This window comes from Peromyscus eremicus, chromosome 7, assembly GCF_949786415.1.
Source record: "Peromyscus eremicus chromosome 7, PerEre_H2_v1, whole genome shotgun sequence".
Lineage (NCBI taxonomy): Eukaryota > Metazoa > Chordata > Mammalia > Rodentia > Cricetidae > Peromyscus > Peromyscus eremicus.
Window position 1 is genome coordinate 35826769 of NC_081422.1, and position 6000 is coordinate 35832768.

Consider the following 6000-nt stretch of genomic DNA (forward strand, 5'->3'; position numbering starts at 1 on the left):
TACTAAGGAAAGCGAGCCAGGGTGACTCAAGTGGCTTTCTTTCTAAATAGGATAAGTAAATGAAAAGCCCAGCCTTTCCCTCTAGCTTCTTGCCAGCATCTTGACATGTAGAGCGAGAGAACTAGAATGCTTCAGCAGTGAGTTTGTTGTCTATCACAAGCAAATTGTAAATATGTTGTCCTGTGAAACCAGTAAACATTTACTGTTCCTTATCAAGACCCCTCTTTGATGGTGATTTGGTTTAATTGTTTTACTTTCAAGTTGTATCCCAGGCACTTGGGAAATTAAAAATGTTGGGAATGAGAGGAAAAATTAAAAATTGCTAGAGAAACACGAGCCTACTATAAATAAAGCGTAACCACCATGCATTTCTGCCTTATCAAGGATTTATTTTTGTGCCGTGGGCCACATTTATCTAGACAAATGAAACTTTGGGAGAAATAACAACATTTTTAGTAAAAGATTGTTTCCCTACCACTAGGTTGGCAAAAACATTTCTCAGGACCCTCTTTCCTCTGTGTTCTAGAAAGGTCTTGTGATTTCTCTATCAGCTAATACTTTGAATGATCTTGTTGGGACTTTAAAAAAAATCACAGCTATATCTACTGTCGCTGTTGATATGTTGTGTTTTTAAAATCAAGTATACTCAAAGCCGGCATTAGGCCCCTTACACAAGAATATAAGCAAAATCAAGAGGTCTTGCTTCAGGAAGGCCTGGGATTGCTTAGCTGGTTTCACTCTGGGACACAGTGGTGAGAAAAATGGAGTCAAGACAGATCATCAAGAAGGCAGATGTAAACAAGTGCTAGCATCACCCCTAGGTCATGTTACTAAGACCACTGGATAAAACTGTAGGCCATTCTCTGTTTGGTCATGCATGTTAATAGACGTGTGTGTGGCTTATAATTATATAAATGTGTGTATATTATATATAATACACACATATAACCTCAATTGATATATATATATATATATATACTATGTTTAAAATTGTTTAGACCTATTTTTCTAATATATATATTTTATATATTATATATAATAATTTTATTATTATATATATTATATATTATTCTATACAACTGATATATCAGTTGTACAGAATAATGGGTTTCATTATGATATTTTCATAAATGTGTATAATATTTCTTGGTTATGGGTCAGTCTTTGTTTTATAGGTAGAGGCTCAATGTTGATCTTTTATAGCTGTTCACCAGTTTGTGGTTAAATGACTTTTGTTAATTCATAAATGTCACATAATAGGAGAGGGAAATAGATTAACAGTTAGAAATCAAGATAAACAAATGGTTAAGTAGAAGACTAACAATGGGGATTGCTCTATTCAATGTTGTTTGTTTCAGGGGATAATAATGACTGTGGGGGATTCTGTTGAAGGGCTTTGTGACTGATGTCTACCACGTGTCCTCTTCATTCAGAGGCCCGATTCATTTCAACACTGAGAAAACAGGGCGTGTGTGTGTGTGTGTGTGTGTGTGTGTATCTCCTATACTTGTATGGTTGATTAAGGAGAATGCCACCCTCGTGAGCAGAGCACATTTCAGTTCGACTTTAGCACATATTCCACCTGAATCTGTCAATCACTCACATAGATCATGCTTTGAAATTATCCTAAAACTAAGTCAGCTGAGAGCTGACCTTGTGATTGAAGATGTATTTGTTTTAACTATTTTTGTCTTCAAATCCTAGCTTAAGAGCCATCCTTTCTATTACTTATAACCTCTTAGACCAACCTCTCTGGCATTCTCAGTTTTCTTCAGACAACTAACATATCGCATTAAAGGATGCTCCATGTGACTGACACTGATAGGTTTTATGACTTCTTCTACAGTATGGACACCATCGTAATCATCTGTTCAATCCCAGGATGACATGTAGTAGGTGTTCAGTAAGTGTTTGTTCTATTACACCACATAGTCTTTCAGTAAACATTTTTTCTTTTGTAATGAGAGCATTTGAAATTATTTATTTTTTTAAGTTAAATTTTTCTGAGACTGTCACACATCAGTACCATATTTATATCAGTCCTGTCCATCCTTCCCTCTGCCCAACTTACTCTTCCCATGTCTCCCCAACTGCATCTCAAATTCATGACCTATTCTTAAATTATTGTTGATATGAATTTATCAATATATCTCTGTTGTCTATCTATCTATCATCTATATATCTGTCTATAGAATGTATTTATTCTATTGAGCCATATGGTGTTGCTCATATATACATGTGATTAGAGCTGACTATTTGTGATTGGATAACCTATGAATGAACCTGGCCCTTTCTCACCTGTAGCTCTTCATCTAGAAGTGGAGCCTTGTGAAACTTCCTCCCTCCAGGCTGGCATGTTGTTTGGTATTGTCATCAGGCAGGTCTTGTTGAGGTATCTACACTGTTGAGATTTCCTGGGTGCAGCTTCCCTGCCATGTCAAGATGCTGTCTTGCAGCAGTCATCCTGTCCTTTGGTTCTTACACGCTTTTCAGTGAGCAACCTTAAAGAGGCCTTTGATCCAGAGGATGGGAACTCAAGCAACCTTCACACGCGTGTAAGCGGGTTCGGTTTGTGTAGTAATGACTGATGCTTCACCTTTTGTCCTGTAGTGTCATGTACAGGATCACATCTCAAGTTCAGCAGTCAAGTGAAGAACAGGTGCAGCTGGGGGCCAAAGCTTTTGGATATTGCCAGAAATTAAAGACCAATTAAAACATAAATTGTAGAAAGAAGGAGGAGGAGGAGAAAGTGTGTTTAGTGCTTATCAGTACAGTACTGACATGTTCCCATTACTTGAATTTTTACCCCTATCTTACAGGAATGATGGGATTTCTCCAAAACAGGATAGAATACACTTGGGGAGAAATACCCTAGTTAATGCCCAGGACCCAATGTTCCCTTTTCCGAATTGTTCATTGCTTGTAAATAAAACCATCATGGCCATGATGATGATGAATGGCTTTCCTTTGATGTCAGTCAGCCCCCACAGTTGTTGCAGCTCCCCCCCCCAGCCCTGTTTCTCAGTGTCTTTTTTTGAACTTCTTTTTATAACTAAGGAATATGTTTTTATGACAATGGTGCTGGCAATGGTAATGAGGGTGATTTATTTCATTAGCAGTCATTGTGCCAATGGAACAGAGAACAAATACTGAGTTACTTTTGTTACTTAGTCAACAGTGGAAAGTCTTTCAAATTAGGTAATGTGCCATTATAGTGCGGTGGCTAGCAACACCCATACAGTTTATACATTTATCGAATACATTTTTCTAATGTGCTATATTGAGATCTCTGGAATGAAGTATATACATCTCTGTCTCTAGGAATAATTCATGACCACTGTGTCCAAAGAATTAATGTTACCATAGTTAGCTGCTCAGACATTTTCCCCCCAAATTTGATTTTATAATCTAATTATTAATTTACTTATTACTTGCTAATTTTTACTAATTAATTTTACCAATCAATATAATACTACTAATAATATTACTATAGTAAATTATTATTAGTAGTAATAATATTACTAATAGTAAAATTTACTAATTAATTGGTAATAATTAATTATTAATTGCTGATAATTATATTAATAATGTGTATTATTAGTACACAATTACACTATTCTTTGGTTCCTATTTATAATTTTAATCTAATAGTTTGACTCATTAACAATGTATTGTACCTTGGTTATTCTTCTGTTTTACATTGATTATATGCAAATTATATTTTATGTATATATGTATTAGGTATGTGAGACTTGCTATTATTCAGTTTGTTAAATATCACTTTACTGAGCATTTACGTGAGGTGTTGTAGTGAATGCAAAGTAGAGTTGCTATTTCCTTCCCTTAGATTTAGAAGTTCTCTAAATATAGGTAGAGTATAAAATAATTTCATGTCAATACAAATAGCCCAATGTCAAATGGGCTGTGATTCTGAAGTACTGTGATGAGTCTGAGATGTAGGCTATTCCCAGTCACAGGGTCAGAGAAGTCTTAGTGGAAGAGATGAGCTTTCAGCATGGAGAATGGATAAGATTTTGATGTATCAATTTAGGGGACAAAATATTCCTGAAAATAGAAAAAAAAAACCCACAAACAAAGGACTTAATTAGAGAGGAGTAGGACATATTCAAGAATACGAGTTGTCCATTGGGCTTAGTCATAGTTTGTAAATAGGTTTGGAAGAGAAAGTCTTTATAAATAATATCCATAGAGGGACTTTACATACCATGTGAAGGTATTTGGAGTTTTGCCAGGCAGCAATGGGGAGCATCTAGGCTGATTAACTGTCTACTTTATATGATTAATTAGCTTATAAAGTGGACAGGACAAGATGTGGGAAGACGAGCTAAAAACTTATTATCATAGACTCAGGTGATCTATATGCCATTCTAAACTACAGCCCTGGTACCGTGCAGTACAAAGGGAGTGCCTGACAGCACCTGTCTGGGCAAGTGGAGCTCAACAGCAATGGATCGGAATGAGAACGGGTAAGATGTGATCAAGGGTAATTGGACAAGTTAATTTGTGTATCCTTTTGTGAATATTTACAAAAGTAATTGACAAACTAACAATGGAAGCAGCAATAACTCAAGATCATCATTTGAGAAAAATTAACGATACAAGGGGAAAACAACAAAAAAGATACTAGATGGTAGCTGGAAGTTTTCTCCAGTCTTGCCAAGTCCCTGCAGCCCTGCAGCCCACTTATAAAATAATCACCCAGAGCCTTAATATTATTTAAAACTGATTGGCCATTAGCTCAGGCTTATTACTGACTAGCTCTTGCACTTAATTTAACCCAAAATTCTTATTTAGGTTTAGCCACATAGCTTGGTACCTTTTCTCAGTTCTGCCTTGTCATCTTGCTTCCTCTGTGTCTGGCTGGTGACTCTTGACTCAGCTCTTCCTCTTCCAAGAATTCTCCTCATCTGCTCGCCCCACCTATACTTCCTGCCTGGCTACTGGCCAATCAGTGTTTTATTAAACCAGTGAACAGGAGCACCATCCCACAGCACTAGATCCCAGAGAGATAGTGAAAGAATCATCAGTATGACTTCACAAGGGCATTGACCAACTAGACAGGATTCTTAGATACCACTGCGAAAGAGAGATCAGTAGAAGACAAGGGACAAGAGGAGACTGGAATACTAGATTTTCTATATCATAAGTTGAAAACAAATATATGTAAGAGAAACAGAGAGTGTGATGTGTGGTAATTAAGGAGTTTCTTGTCATTGAGGGAGTTGATGTTGTGGCATTAAAGTTGATGAAATAAGAGAACCTCCAATGTCCTTGGTATAGCCAGTCTGAGAACTAGAATAGGAGTTACAATTTTGATTCTTTAGTGGTAAAAATGATTGACCCTAGGGCCTCATGCATACTTAGGCAGGTGTTTTACACTAAGCTGTGCCTCCCGCCCTAAGCTGCAAAATTAAAATGCTCCCAAACTGAAAGACCTGCAATTTTTCTTGATATGCTTTGATGTCAGTGACTAACCCCCATTCTCTACCGTGTTCTGATAGTTGAAGAATTCTTGGCTCTGAACTAAATTTTCAAGAATTTAGTTTATCATTTCAAGTGAAATATTATTCTTATCTCCTTATTCACTAAGGGCAAAGGCCTATAAATTCACAATCACTAAATGTGTTTAAAAAACAATTGGTTCTTTCCCATAGATTCCACATTGGTCAATGTACTCACTTGTTACAATTTATTTGTAATCGACAAATTACAAAAACTTTTGTAGACATTTCATGAAGAACAGGAAAAGAAAAAACAATGTGTCACCTGATGCTGCATTTCTTGTCTGTTTTTGTACTGTATGTAAGCTTTTTATTGGTGGTTTTGCTCCTTAATGTGGCTTTCAAGCACAATACCAAAATGCCCTCTGGTGTGTCTCTACTCAGGAGGGCTATGATGTGTCTAGTGGGGATAAAATACGAATGTTAGATAAACTGTCCTCAAGAATGAGTTATGGTACTATTGACTGTTGAGTTGCAT